Source organism: Cavia porcellus, unplaced genomic scaffold (assembly GCF_034190915.1).
Source record: "Cavia porcellus strain 051 isolate PalLab524CR breed Dunkin Hartley unplaced genomic scaffold, mCavPor4.1 scaffold_22, whole genome shotgun sequence".
NCBI classification, from domain to species: Eukaryota; Metazoa; Chordata; class Mammalia; order Rodentia; family Caviidae; genus Cavia; species Cavia porcellus.
Window position 1 is genome coordinate 41,535,934 of NW_026947505.1, and position 16,927 is coordinate 41,552,860.

Below are 16,927 nucleotides of genomic sequence, written 5' to 3' on the forward strand. Positions count from 1 at the left end.
AAATTTTACATTATGTGTATTTTAACACAATTAAAAACCTGGAGGAGTGATAGTGCAGAGTATAGCTCAGCAGGGGTACTAACAGTACTATAAAAGAAGAATTTATTTTTCACTTTCAAAATGAAACTCTTCATTAACTTGTCAAAAAACACTGTGTGTGAATTCTCTATGTCCAACTAGTTTCACAAATAACATCCCTATTTTAATAAAGTTCTATTTTTTTAGCTGGGCATGATGGCACACACCTATCGTCCCAGCACTTGGGAGGCTGAGGCAGGAGGATCGTTACAAGTTTGAAACCAGCCTGGGATACAAAATGAGTTCAAGACCAGCCTGAACTACATAGCAAGACCCTTTCTCAAAAAGACAAAAAAATAAAGTTCTGTTTTTGTAAAATTAGCAAAATAAAATTGTAGGATTGATGTTATGATTATGTATATCTAAAATGTACCAATAAAATTAAATTTTAAAAATTTAATCATAAAAAAAATTTAATCATAAAAACAGAGGCAAACACAATTCTGAAACAATGAGCCAGAAGGCATCAATCACAAATTCTTCTCATCATAGTGTACCTAATTTTAAACATGCTTTATGAAATATAGTTCATATTTTAAAAAAATATAACTTCATACTGTATCCAGCAGTTTCCTTCCTGACAATTTATATCTTTTCATAAAGCCAAAGCTAATTCAAAATCATAAAAAAATAAAAAATAAAACATTCTAAGATATATGATACCATTAATATTAAACTAAGAAAATTTTAGAAAATACTTGTCTTCTGAAAAAAAGAAATTCTATGGAACTACACTAATTTACAACACTGAAATTTATTTTTTACAAAATCTTTCAGAGGTCAAAGACTATTTTTTTTCCAGACTGTTCTACTTTATCATATACCTACATATTCCCAAATATATGTACACACAAGAAATGTAACTTACATGGGCCAGAGGCTAACTGAAACAAGCTAAACCACTAGCAGATTTAGAAGGTTTCAAAGTTCCTTATTCCCTAACTACATATATATTATTTGCCATAAAGCTATATAATAGAATAACTTAATAAGTTAGGTTCAAACTTCTAATATCCGTATCTCCTATAGTCACTAAAATAAAGGTGTGGCTGATTAAAACACCCGACCCTAAGTGCCAATATCGTTTCTTTCTTTTCCATGTATTTTAATAGTTAACAGCAATGTCTCTGGAATGACTAACAGGTCAGGCTTTGTGAAGCTCTAGAGAGACTTTTATGTTCAAATTTTGTTTATGCAGGTAACTTCTGAACATACACGAAGTTAGGATCATAAATACTTGGGACTCCATTCCTGTGAAAGTTAACTCCAATAATTCATTAGACTATACTGAGAGTTCATTAAATGTCCAATATTGCTCACACAACAAGACTTAAATAAACATCACTGTGTTCACTCACTTCAGGCTTATCTGCCACAAGAGGGAAGTCCACAACAGGGTATACAGGATTAGTTATTATTATAACACTTTTAACAACTTTAAAATTCCTTGAAACATAGCACTTTTAAATCTTTGTTTTTACTTATTTTCCCACTAATATACTTAAATGGTAAGGAAAGACTTCTTTTGTATCAATAATGCTATTTAATATGGTGCTCAGAAACATTCAGTGCTTTTCTATAATAACATATTTCATACATTAAAATACTAGAAAACTATAGCACAAATATTGGGTCAATTAAATGCAACAAAGCCACACAGCATGGCGTGCTAGGACAAACAGAAAAATGGACTCAGATATGAAATAGCAAAAAAGAAAAAGTCCCATTCACAACTTGTCTCTGGAATAGTATGAATATGAACATGAGAGTCAAAGTCAAGTTCCAGACTTCCTGGATGGGTGAAATATATACTGCAGAATCTTTCTAAAATTAAAAAAGAGAGTAATTTACAATTTATAAGTTCTACATTCAGACATGGTTCAGGAAATTCACCGGTAAGGACTTTTTAAAAAAATCATAATGGAAATAAAAGGCTATGCAAAACATAAAGTGGCTTGTTTTATTAGTATGCTACAGTGGTGTGCAGATGAATGAATCCAGGTAATATAAAATCAGAGTGGAAGGAATTCTGTGAAGAGAGATTAACAATGTCAAACCTCAATGATGTAAATGGCAAGTCCGCCAACCTGAGGACAGTCATGATATAAAAAGGCAAGTTGGTTTTTACAAATAAATTAGTACTCTCATCTAATCACCTATCAAGAAACCCAATCCTTGCTTTAAGTAGACAAAAAGTCTAAAAAGCACATATAAGATAAATATCTAAGACTTTAATCTGCGGAAACAGGAAGAGATTTGTGTTGTGCTGCCTTCCAACTGTAAACAAGGTATTTCTCCACACATGAAAAAATTTAATTGGCTGCATTCCTTAAATAAAAGTAGAACAAACACTTGTACTAATTCTACAGAAGCTGACGGTCTTTTATTTCCAAATCTGCCATCTATTACAAAGCAACAAGTCATCTGTCTTAAGTCTGTATAATTTCACGTTGACAATAAACAGAATCACATTGAAATAGACAAGTACCATCATAAACATCAAAATAAGATAGTATAATACATGTCATCCTTCCTTATTCACTATGTATCCTATAAAATGAGTTAGAAAAAATGTCATGTAGTTCTACCACGTACTACTTATAATTAACGTGAATTTTAGGGTAAGCATCAGGTACAGTATTTCATACCTTTTTAAGATTTACTTAGTCAAGGTGATACTCATTCTGGGTGGAAATGTTACTGGTTTACCTGCCATCCAAACAACTTAATAACAACTATGTGTTAGAAGTCCAGCATTATTTAAAGTTTTTCTAAAAGTCCAACACTCCATAATACAATTCAAAATACATGCTATCCTATCAAAACCTACCAAAGAAACAAATATGACCCAAAGAAGGAGACAAGCCAAAAGATACAGACCACAAACGACTCAAGATACACCTAAATGAAAAATACTCTGATCAAAATAACAGCAGATTAAATTTGGCGAAGAAAACACCAGTGTACCTGAAGATGTAGCAATACAAACTATGCAAAATGAGTCAGAAAAAAACTAGGGCATAGGACAGAGCCTCAACACCTGTGGGGCAACACTAGACACCTAACATAAATGTTACTGGGGTATAAAACAAGAGAAAGGAGGCACAGGGAAAAACTTCTGAAAAAATAAGGGCTACACAATTTTCACATATGAAGAAATCAAATTCACAGGTCTAACAAGCCCAGTAAATTCCAAGCAGAACTATAACAAAAGCTATCCATTTTTAATTATGCACATGACAAACAGATTGCTAAACATCAATAATGAAGAACTCTTAAAAGCAGTCAAAGCAATATAACTTAGCTGTTACTTCAAAGTAATCAAGGGGAAAGATATTAAGCAAAAGTTTGTTTTTTCTTTTAAAAGTTTATATACAAAAAGTAGAAAAATAAATACTAGTGGTTAAGTTCAAAAGAATTCACATCATTTCAATTAACTAACCATAAAAATCCATTTTGTAATACCTCATGTGAGATGAGCTAATGTGGTCAGTTGACTGGCTCAGGATGTTTACATGGTTACCAATTATTTTGGATGAGGAAAGTAGTACAAGGTCTACATCAGCTGCCCTGAAACACACATTCCTTGTGTTTAGAAACATACAAATGTAAAATGTCTTTCTGGTCCTAAACTTCTGGCAGCCTAATAAAACAATGTTCATTCTCTTAACATAAAACCCTGCCTAAGTACTATTCACTTTACACATTAATCTAGCTGAAGGAAAGTATATCTTGAATTCAGTCCAATGGAGTTTATGTAGTTTTTAAACAAAAAACAGAGAAAGAAAACAAGACAAAAATTAAAATAATTTAAATAGTTCTATTGTGACATACTAGGTAAACCAAATGGTGTCTATAATAGCTCATTTATAAAAAAGAAGTTGCATTTAAGTTCAAAAACATCTGTGGTTTTTGCAAAAGGTTTTAATTTTTTAATTCATTAAAGGTTCTTTAGCAACATCCTTAGAAATAAATGGGTATTTTACTCCAATGAAGTTCATTATTCATTCATGTGAGGTTCTTTTCTTCACCTCCACCTCCCCATCATACTGTTCTGTTGCACAGTAATTCAACTGAGATTTCTGATATTGGGGGAGATGGAAGAGAAGCATGGGCAAAGGGAGAGAATTGAGGTTTTTCTTTCTTTTAAGTATCTGTGTAGTTCCTTGGCTCGCAAAATAAAAGAGTGAAACTAAGTTTGAAACTGAATGGTTCAAATTTTGAGAGCCAAATTACACATAAATTAGTTGATCTTCACTACCACACAACAACTGAACATTCATTAGTTAACCTCCAACTGAACTGTCAAATCTCAGCTTACTGAGCATTCATTATTGTAACTTTTGCAGTGATATCAAGCACGGGTCTCTGCAAACCTGGCTTATCTTGAGTACTTTTCAGGATAGACATTTAGATTTTTTTGTTGTTGTTTTTAACTAAAATTCATCCTTTTTAGATAAAGGTAGATTTTTTTTTAAAGTAAATGGTTTTATTACTATCTCCTCAACTATAACTGAGATTGTAGGCAAGCAAAGACAAGATTGTATGTGCCCTCTCCAGTGCCCAAAACAGTCCTGGCATAGATTGTCTGCTCAATAACTACCTACTAAATGAACAAATTTGTGAGTTAAGTAACTTTATTTTGATTTTATTTTTATACTTTAGATGTAATCATCATCAAAATCCTATTAAGATGAAATCACATTTCATTTTTTAGAAAAAAATATATTAGAAAATACACACACACACACACACACACACACACTTTTTTTTTCTTTTTTCTTTCTTTCTTTTTTATTTTTTTGGTACCAAGGATCGAACTCACAATCTCGTGCTTGCCAGGCAGGCGCTTGTGCTGCTGAGTTATATCCCCAGCTAGAATATAATTTTTAAAAGGCTCCGAGAATGAAAAATGACAGGGTAACATAGGCGATTCTATAACCCTGGGTGCCAAAAGACTATACTGACCGCAATGTGATATGGAATAAGCAATAACTGTTTTCCAGTCAGATTAACATGGACTGAAATTTCCATGCTCCCATATTTATTAGTAAGAATACAAGTTTTCAGGTTTTAATCCTAGTATTACATGTTTTCTTACAAATATTTTGATTAAGATCTCTTCTGGTGCAATCCTTCTGGGACATGTGGTTGGCCAGTTAATTAAAATGTATATACAGGTATTAAAAGCAATAAAAGTGAAACATGAAAATAAAAACTGAAATATACTGTGGTGGCTGTTCCTTTGGTGGCCTTTGATGAACATGGCCTCCGGACTGTCATGTCTATGTATTATCATCTCCTCTTGAATTTCGGATGACACAGTGACTGCTTTACCAATGGAATGCAGTAAAAGTGACAGTGAGTCAATTCTGGGGATAACCTTAATGAAGCCTCCTCTATACACTAAGAGAAACCGGACACAAAGGAAGAAGCTGAACCCAAATAGGTGGAGAGGCTGAAAGGAGAAGCTAGTTAGACCAACCTAGTTCAGCTCCCAGATAACAGCCAGCACCAATTTGCTAGCCTGAGGACAAAGCTAGTTTAGATCTTCCTGTTGTCCCAGTTCCACAGCCAAGAAGCAGATATATCACACAGAACCATGATAAATAGTTTTTAATTGAAGTCACTAAGCTTTGGTAGGGTTCATTAAATTGTAATAAATAACTACCACATACACAAATCTTAACATTTTGTTTTCATTTTAAACCCACAAAGAAGTTTTAACTAACTGATTACTATAGTGGACTCTTGAGTGATGGCTGGCCTCACACACAAAAAACTTGAGTTATGACACGAATTTTAGGTTTAATTTATTAACAAAGTCTTATGTTATGAATGTTGGTGGCTTGTATGGTTGTAAACTTAAGATTCACGTTACCAGAAGAACATATGTAGTAAGCGTATGTAAGTGTCAGTCTGAGCCCAGATGCCCATGTTTGTGGACATGATTTTGGTTGGTGCTTTATATAATCACTACAGTTATTACTATCAAGATGGCCCCCAAAAAGCTACAAAAGAAACTAAGGAAGAAAGAGAAGGTAGAGAACCAGGGATATAGTTCAGCAACAGAATGCCTGCCTGGCAAGTGCAAGGTCCTGAATTTGATCCCTGGCACCAAAAAAAATAAATTAAATTTAAAAAATAAGAAAAGGAAGGTAAGGAAAGCAATCACAATCAAAAAGAAGATGGCAAGTGTGGAGAAATGTGAGAGTGGCATTCATGGGACCAATTTTGCTAATACATATAGCATGTCAAAAGCCACCATCTCGACAACCTCACAGAGGAAAAGATTTGTATATGGTGTACACAAATTAGTAAGTTATGATCAACAGTGTTAGACAAGCTAAAAAGGCTATTATTGGTTTGAATGAATAAAATGCGGATGGTAGGTTACAGCCTATCTGAACCTATCATTTATGAGAAAACTAGGCTGTAAGTACAGGTTTCATAAAGAATGATCCATCAAAGAGTGAAAGCAGTGAAATATTTCATGGCAAGAAGCAGTTTCAGTTTTTAAGCAAGACCCAACGTTCATAGCATACTAGGCTTTGTAAAGCAGCCAGTGTTGATAAAAGAGCTGCTGAAAATTACATACAACACTTTCAAACAATGATAAACCAAATATTCAGCTGTGATGAAATTGGCCTTTTCTGGAAGAAAATGCTCAGGAAAACATACATTACCCAGGAAGAGAAAAAAAATGCAAACCTTATTGCTATGTACCAATGTGAGTGGTGACCTCAAAATAAAACCTCCATGGTTTTATCATTCTGAGACACCTAAAGTGTTCGGAAAATGTAAATTCATGAAGAATGGGCTCGGAATCATGTGAAGATCTAATGCAAAAGCTTGGTTAACAGGAGTACTTTTACTTGAATGGATCAGGGAGGCTTTCTGTCCTACTGTTAAGAAATATCTAGAGGACAAAGGTTTACCACTCAAGGGTCTCTTCAACATGGACAATGCTCCTGTTCACCCATGAGACTTGGAAAAATTGGGTAATCAATTCCCATGGCTCTCAGTCAAGTTCCTCCCACCTAATACAACTCCTGTAACGCAGACTATGGACCAGCAAGTTATGACTAATTTTAAGACGCTAACACAAGCAAACGGTTCCTCAAGTACTTTCAGATGGTCTCAGATACAGATATAACCCTTAAAGAATTCTGGAAGGAACATTACATCATCTCTTATTCTGTAGGGTTGATTAAGAAATCCTGGGAAAATGTCTCTTTAAGGACACTAAGATCTGCCTGGAAGAAAGTATGGTCTAAAATTATACCGGAGAGAAACTGTGAAGACTGTGTCGAGGAATCTGAGCTTTCAACTGACTCTGTGGTTTGATGACAGGTCACTAGGCTTGCAGGTAGACAGTGGTGATGTTGAAGAACTGGTGTAGGAACACTCTGAGGGACTGTCTACAGAAGAACTTCAGCAACTTCTGGCTGAGCAACAGAGAATAGCAGCTGAGGAGCTTTCTAAAGAGGGAGAGTATCACTAATCAATATAGCAAAATTGTTCTTCTGAAATGAAGGAACAATGGACCAAGCTACAAACATTTATAGAGAAGAGCCACCCAGACAGAGGGAAAAAACCAATCATTGCGTTCCTTGCTTAATAACAATGTCATGTCCTATTATAAACAGTGTTAAAAAAAGACAGAAATGGACAACCTTAGGCCAGTTTTTAGTTCTGAAAAGACTGAGATCTAGTGAGCCATAAGCACATCCTAGTGGGCTATAGACTCTTCCGAAGACAGAAAACATACCAGAGGGCCAGATTCCTGGTGTTATTATGGAAGAAGACTCTTCTTCCAAACAACAGCCATCTCTTATTTCATCCTCCCTTCCGCCAAGTCAAAGGCGTCAACTTGAATGGCATGTACAGTATGAAATTCTTTCTATCAAGCCAGGCACATTTTATAACTTTTTGGTGAATATACTAGGAAAATTATTGGTATTTCTGGTAAATTACACATATTATACTTTTTTATTATGAGAATGTTAGTTAAGGGGCTCTTTGGGAGGTTCAGAACACATTATGGGTACTTACATTATTTCTTATGGGAAAAATGGTCCTGACTTAACAACCAACCTGAGTTACAACCAGCCCTTGTGAACAAATTTGAAAGTCAAGGGTCCACTGTACTTTAATGACAGATGTAGCCCTGTCTTTTAGTTGATGCCAACTTCATGGCATACCAAATGTAGAATGCAGTATCTGTAAGTTCTATTTTTCTATTTCTTTAAACTAGAACAACAACTTAAATACTATGTGAGGAAATTTTCTGGCTTTTTATGATTTTTTTCCTAAAACTTTTAATAGTTCTCTCCTACCACTAATTTGAAGGCAATATTTTGGCATACAACTCAATACTGACACTATGCAAAGTGTTTCAAATCAGTTTGTGTAGAAGCTATAGTTCTCTTTGCACTCAAATTTCAGATTTGTGTCAATTATGAGATTACAAATTAAATGTAGAATAGACCTATACAGTACAGATATAGGAACAAGTCAGGAAATGCAGATAAATATATAGTTCAACTGATAGGAATAGAACACCGTGAATATTCTAGGAAGTAGCCATAAATCATCCACAATGGTCAAAGCATCAGCTTGTATGTTTTATAGAAGAAATGACTTGGACAAGGTCAGTTCTTAGAAAGGCGGACAAGCTGCTTAGGACTGCCTAATTTATTTCTTCTAACATATTGCTTCACAATCCTGTTTTGGAGTTTATACAAATAAATTTTATGATTCCTAAAATAAGAAGAAAACAGAATATGTGAAGGAGGAAGGCAATTTACAGCAGAGACAAATTATGTCATATGGATAAACTTTATCAATAAATTAAAGCTCTATGAAAATATATTCAGATGAGGCTTTCAGAAAATAATCCCTTACAAAATCATATAAACACAGTAACACAATGCTCTAAAGAACTCAGTACTAATTATTTTTCATGTTTTAACCAAGATTATCTGAGAATTAGAACAAAAAAATAAAAATAAAAACAGAAGTTTTAGGCATTCAAATACCCATTATACATCGAGACAAATGTTATATATCAAAACACAAACATAATTATTGCACAATTTTGTTACGAACTATTGAGTACTTAACACTGCAGAACAAAGACATTTTTAGGTGTGCTTTCTTATTTTTACCAGATCTAACAGCTCAAAAAGCTGTGTGAATGTATCTGTATCTTCATCTAAAACTGAGAATAAATACCAGATCATATGTATACAAACTAGCAAGAAGAAAATCAAAATTGCCTTAGATATACTTGCTTATACTGGGGAAGTTTGGCTGGAAGCTCAGCGGGGAGAGTGTTCTTGAAGTACAAAAAGTGAACATCAATATTCTCTCAGTATCACACGACGTATTTTACAATGAAATGGCAACCAAAAACATTCAAAGGAAGACAAGTGACCATTCAGAAAGTTGTTTTAGGGGTAACTAAAGAAGACTGTGGAGTTATGCAGAAGGTACATGGCAAAGGTGGGAGGAAAACAGAGGATTATGCCACTGCCATACAAAACATTAACCAATTTACAAAGAAATGTTTTTAAAACTTTAAAAGCAGGAAAAACAATGAACTGTGATCTAACAACTGTCTTACAAATGAGAAAATTTTAAAAATTTCTTCTTACTAAAAACTGAACTTATTTGTAGAAAAATGTTTTATATCATGAATTACTTCCCTGGTATTCTTGTAATTGAAGAACTATTTTCTGTAGGAAAAAAGATGAGTTGCTATATATCCTGAGCACAAGCTTCCTTATCCTTAAATCTGAACTGAAAAAGTATCTGCAAATATGCCCTACACCACACAAGATACACTCAAAAACATGAATGCCAACTGCTGGGAGGATAAATTAAGGAAATGTAAGCACATGAGATGGCCTCAAGTTTTCAAGGAAGCAACATGGAAAAGAAGCCAGGGGGAAAAAATCAGGACAGTTAAACCTTAAATCTCTCACTGTGGCTTTACATCAGTATAGTGCTGCAGACCAGATGTTTGATTCTAACATCATTCTCTAGGAAAAAACAATTTTGGAGAAACAGCTAACTCTGGGAGTACGTAAGAAAGGTACAACATGATCCTGGAATATCTTCCCAGTACCAGCAAGTGAGAAAGTGTTAAAAACAAAACAAGAGGTGTATCAAAGGAACACCAAGGGTGGAACAATTTAAGCAACAAAATAAACAAGGTAAGACTGGACTATAACCATGAATCCGTAAGTCCATGTTGACATAATTATTGAATTAATAAATAAATGGAACAAGAGACAAATTCATACAGAAAAAATTCAGATTTTACATTTCCCTCTCAAAGAGATAGGAGTTTCACTCTCTACCTCTTAAGTTTTGAGCTGCCCTCTCCATGTCTTACTTCTAAGATGTAGAAAAAGGAAAAAGATAACTTCACAGTGGAGAAATCTGACAAACTCTACAACAAGCAAGTGACCAAGGTCAACATCATCAGTGATGAGTCATGCTGCCAGCTCATGCCTTTGACTCCCTACGATGAGAAGAATGCTTTGCCTCTGTGGTCTTCCTTCCAAAATAACCTCAGTGAAATCATGAGAAAAACACCAGACAAACCCAAATTGCAGGATATTCAACAAAATACCTGGCCAGTGTTTAAACTAACAAAGTTACCCAAAACAAAGAAAGTCTGATAAACTGGAAAAGCAAAGAGAAGGCCAATGAGATATTCCTAATGCAGCATCTGGGCGTAATCTGTAAATAGTTAAAAAAAAAATTGTATTACGGGCAAACAAATGGCATATAAATAAAGCACCCTGTTTAGGTTATAATAATGTGTCGATACTACTTCATTAGTTGTGACAAATGTACACAATAATGTAAGACTACCAACAGAGAAAATTAAGCATAAGATATACAGCAATTCTCTGCACTATCTTTGCAACTATGTCTAAATTTAAAACAATTTGAAATGAAGAGTTTAAAAGTTTACTGATAAGTGCCTGAAGTTTATCTTTCTTTATGGCTTACAGTATAAATATTGTGTTTTCCTTATCCATTCATCTGCTGATGGACATGCAGATTTAGTTATTATAAATTAACATATAGAGACCAGTAATATTAAGAGAAATAAGTCAGACACACAAGCTTAAATATCATATCGCTTCTCTTATATGAGAACTCCTCGAAATATAAATGAAGAGCAAAAAAAAAAAGGTAAAACAATAGCAAGTAGGGAGACTTTTTTCAAATGGGCGGAGGGACAGGAGATGGGGGTGAGAAAGGTGAGAAAAGGGGAGTGAGGGGAAAAAGGGAATTAATAAAAATGGAAACAGCTTTTGAAAATTGGAAGGGATCAAGAGCAGTAAGAACAGGGAGGGGTACAAGGGGCAGGAACAAAAAAAGAATTAAAATGTATTTTGTGCATGTACCAACTTCCCATGATAGATGAAATTATTAGGGGCTGCATACATGTACTAATAAAAATATATATAAAAAGTGTAATTAATTCAATTATATTACATGAAACAGTTCCATGAATAAGTATAACTATACAAGTAAAAAAGACAGAACTAAAACTGAATTAAAATACACAAATAATTATAAATTTAACCAATTCTTCATAAATACAACTGACACCTAATGATGATTTTTAAAAAAAAATTTCCAAGTGGTAGAAAAGAAAATGTCATTTAAAGCAATGGCTCCCAAGAGATTCCCCAACTTTCTTGCTAATACAGATTTCAGTATCTTTGACTAGAAATTCTAGGGAAGGGCTCAGAAACATTTCACATTTAGCAATCATTACCCGAGCATCTAATCCATCGGTCAGTGCTATAAATGGTCTGGACAACTGTCATAAACCCCGCATTTTGTTCCCATCTAAACTAGCTCTGTTCTTGGTGTTCATGGACAAGTTACCCCTCCTAACCTAGGAGCTGGGTGACAAGGCTAACTGAACTGCTGACTCATGTCTCTGGGTGAGCCGGATGGAAAGCCATGTGTGCAGTTCTTCATAACGTGGTATTTAAAGGACTTTAGGATGCACATGTGCAAAAAGTCATTTAACATTGGTTATTTTCTATTTATGGGAAGTTTTCCATACTTACTATTGTGATGTCTCCTTTTGAAATAAATGCAATTTCCTTTAAAAAATTATGTTAAAGAAAAAAGAAAAGCAAATAATAGAATAATTGTAAAAAGATAGACCCTGAATTATAAAGGTAGCACAATTATGATGGAAGGCTGACAGCCACTGGGCTAGTTAAATTCTATCATTCCTTTTAGATAAAGGCTGGAAAACAGAAAAGTATAGGCAAGTCAATGGTCAAAACCAATAAAACAATATCACAGTAATGAAAATGAATACAGGTTTTTAATCAGCTCTATAATTTTTACATGGTAACATAATTTTTAATGTAACAGTATAACTGCTAATATTAGTGAGCTAATATTAGTGCCAGGCACTATGCTAAATAGCACATATAGATAAGTTCAATCTTTCCTAGAACTTGATGGGGCCATTTAGAGAAGGACTGGCCTAGAAGGTAATTCTTGCTGATAAAGCAACACACTCAAAGCTCTGTTATCTACTGTTAACTACTAGATACCCTAGCACTGCTCATGTTGCCCTGCTAGAACCAAGGACTCTGCAGAAGCAGGCATAATTCATGGGTGCCAGGGTAGGGAAAGGACTTCTGTGGTAACTTAGCTAGTGTTCAGCATGACAGTGTGTATGACAGAACTACAGTCCAGATCTAACTTCAAAGTCAGTGCACCTCCCACCACCACCCACTACCCACATGCCCTCTCAGTGGCAGACACACAGGATGGCACAACTGTAGAAGAGGTCTCCACTGGCTAGAGAAATAGTGGGGGGCAGGGGGGGGTGAAAAGAAGACGACTGGTAGTTCAGGGAGCTATTTCACTGGCCAGTTCTGGCACTCACATTTCTAATCACTCTAAGTCAAAATTTCCTTATCTACAAATGAAGGTATTAGCCTGGACACAATGTTGAATCTAAATTCAGGCCTAGGAGACCTAGCGTGGCCTTTATTTAAATTAAGAAAAAGAGTGGGCATTTTGCCTGGCTTACTGATGTCTGCATCTGAAACAGAAAAACCATCTCTCCAGCTAACTACTTACCTTGCCTACCAGGAATTATACCCTGCCTTATCGGAAGCCAACTTAATGTGTTTTAATCGAGCACTCACCATGAGGCTGGTGTCTAAGTTTATTTCATGTAAACTGTGTATATTGACACCTAAGAAGCATAAAAACTACCCTTACAAGGTCCAGAAAAAAGACCTCTTTTAAATTCTGAATTAACAACTTTTTTGCTACTGGGAAAAGGATTTTGTGTAAGAGATAGATGTTATATGCTTTTTAAATGTATGCTGTTTTCTTTTATTGATTTTTTTATTTCTTGGGTTTTTCTAATTCTTTACATTTGAATATATGCATTTACTGTTTCATACTTCCTTGTGTGTGCATGTGTCAATTTATGTGTTTAGCTCCTTGAGTAACTCTTTGATGCACTCCTCCGTTCAACACTGACCCTACTAGACAAGAGTGCTGGGTTTGAATGAAAAAAATACACTACTGAACAAGAGCATCAGCATCCTTGCTCACCTCTTGGAGCTTCCACATATGGAGAGAACTTGGTAATCAACACATAATTAAGCAGTCGATCACACACACACGCGCGCGCGCGCACACACACACACAGCATGTGCCTAGCATGTGCAAGGCCAAACACGAAACAAAACTCCCTGTAGCAGGGTGGGCAGGGAGAACCAGGACACCCGAAGTAGCAACAGCAGGCAGACATGTTGGGTCTTTCATCCTAGTAGAAACATGTGACCATCGAAAGGCAATAAGGAGAAGAACATGTATGAACCTATTTTCCGCTTCAAAGAATTTACCCTATCACTTCAGTAGACAAATACACACAGTCTTTTAATTGCCTTTACCTTTCCCCGATGTGACATTTCTTAACCACAACCATGTATCACTTAACATTGAAGGGATGTGCTCTCAGAAATACATCATCAGTTTGCTGCATGAACATCACAGTGTGTTCTTAAGCAAACCTAGAGGGTATAGGTCACTCATTGCATGCAATCAAGAGACTCTGAACACAGTAGACTTCATCCAGCATAACACAGTATGCTGCTCTATAGTGTACTTTTTCTAATAAACAGGAATACATCTAAAGTAACAAATAGTACCATACATAACCCAATCACATATTTATTATCCTTAAGTATTATGTACTGTACATGGGTTGTATTGCCATGATTTTACAAGATTAGCAGCATAGTAGGAGTGTTTCCAGCATCCTCACAAACAGTCATGAGCAAGTTACTTCACTAGGCAACAGGAATATTCCAACTCTTATAATCTCACAGGACCACCACCTCACGTCCAGTCTGTCACTGACCATAAGATCAGATTCAGTCCATGATTATATTTCATCTTGAAGTCAGCCTAAACAGCTACTCTCCCTATGCTATTACAAAGGCAAGACAAATTCATCTGTCGGTAGCTAAAAGAGGGGGAAAAATTATTCATTTGTGAGGAACAATGCTTTTAGGAATTACAAAATCTTTAAAAATGGTAAGTTAACACTTAAGAGGTAAAATATTAAACACAAAGATATATAAAAATTATCTCATGAAAACTATAATTTCCCTACTAATTAAAAGCTATGCAAATGGGGAAATTTTAAATGGGTCTAAGAGATTTTAGAAGAAAAAGTTGCTATTTTTAACTGTACAGTTTTCCTTACTAAGAAGAATTCTGCTAACTGCAGCTGAATAGTTAAGGACAAAATTAAACTTCCTGAAAATGTGGGGCTTAGAGGCCCTATGTATTCCAAACAGAAATACCCCAAATAGAAAAGGATGTCTTGCAGGATGTAACATGGACAAAATTCACTTAATACTAAAAATCGGTAAGAAATCAAAACTGCATTACTTTGTATCTTAATCAGGTAAACTATGAATCACCCAAAACTGAACCTAAATTTTTATTATGCACATGGCCAATCTGAGTGGAGTCCATAATCTCCCTCAGATTCTCAAATGCAGTCTGGGACACAGAAAATGTTAAGAAGCACTGAACTACACAATACTTACCACACACCTAGCAAGGCTCTCTTTTTAAAATATCTATCTCCTCCTGGCATAAATTAGGCATTCCAAGGATAAAGATGTCAGATGCACAAATAATTCCGAATCAATGCTCAAGCTATAAGGTTGTTTTCACATGAGCCAAGATCCTCCTACTTACCTACACGCACAGGCTTTCCAAAAAAGTATTTAAAATCACAGGTATCAGGAAGATCACTGAATAAGGTCATTTTTAATGTTTTACTCTTATCTTATTTTTATATTTTGAATCACACTTTATATTTTGAATCAACTATAAAGTTGGCTAATTAAAAATAAAACTGAAAAGTACAAACAACAATAAACATTTACAAAGTAACAGTTAATTTAAGAATTAGAAAAATCCTTAAATGGCTCATAATCAAGGCCATGACTAAATATAACAAAAGTAGCCATTTGAAAGGAAAAAATTTTAAGTAAACATGGAAGAAATTAATTTGAGCTTATGAATCTAAGACTTTACATTATCATTCAAATTTGAAACATTTATAGCCACTGTTTCTTAAACATTTTTTGATTCTCCCCTTTCTTTCCTATTTCTAAAACTCAGTGTCACTTGCTGACTGCTTAGTCCTATCCCGTAGGTCAGTGATGTTCTCTTAGATTTTTCCAGTCCTTGTTCTCACTGTATTGCATCTTGCAATTTCTATGCTACGTCTACAAGTTTACTAATTTGTTTTCCTGCAGTGTCTGCTATGCTGATAATCCAATCCAACATACTTCTCACTTCAGATACTGTATTTTTCTCTTAAAAAGATTTATTTGGATCTTTTGTGTATCTTTTATTTTTCTCTAATATTCAGATTTTTCTTTAAATAGTAAAGATGATTATAATTATTTTATAGCTTCTGCTACTTCCCTCATCTTTTACCTTTCTGAGATTATCACTACTGATTTTTCTCCAAGTTGTAAGTCATATTTTTCTGCTTACTTACAATTTTTGATTGGATACTGGACACTATAAATGTTATTTGGAGTTTGCTGTTCTCCTTTAAAGAGTACACATAGGCTGTTAAATTATTTCCAATTCTTTTTATCCATTCAAAACTTGTTTTCGAGCTTGACTAAAGCTACTTCTAGAAGACATTTTCTCTAATAATCGTTTAGCCCCCTTACTAAGCTGTAAACTCTCCACAAGCCTTTATTGAATGTTTCCAACTGCAAACACAACAAAGACTATGTACTTTCATCAACTGGAACTCAATGATCAGTGGGACTCAAATGGGAATCAGAGTCCTTTGTGAGCTCTAGGAACATTTTCAGCCGCAACTCTCCAGTAGCTCTTTGCCTTGTCCTGTAGAGTTATGAATTCACTATATCTCTAACCAAGACTCAGGGTGGCCTTATGGAGATTTCTGGAGTTCCTTTTCTACAATGTTCCTTCTTTCCTAGAACTCCATCCTCAACTTCTAACTGCCTCAGATTCCCAAACTCCAAACTCCTGTAATAAAACTCTGCCTGGCCTGGGAGTCTCCATTCCAGACCTGGGTCTGGAACAGGCTTATCTTATTTGTTGCCTCTGAGTCAAGTATTACCATGTGTGGCCTGTCTACTGTCTGCACACTGTTGGGAATTGTGTGTCATATATCACTAAAAAGCAACATACACACACATACATGTATATAAATAAATGCCATTAAAAAATTGTTCTGTAGGTTTTTTGGGTGTTACAATGAAAT

At 34.9% G+C, this 16,927-nt stretch overlaps 1 protein-coding gene across 5 annotated transcripts in view; it reads right to left on the reverse strand.

The window, feature by feature from the left end:
* Positions 1-16,927, reverse strand: part of Map3k4 (mitogen-activated protein kinase kinase kinase 4) — a 157,151-nt gene that overhangs the window by 73,344 nt on the left and 66,880 nt on the right. The gene's annotated exons all lie outside the window — the stretch shown is intronic.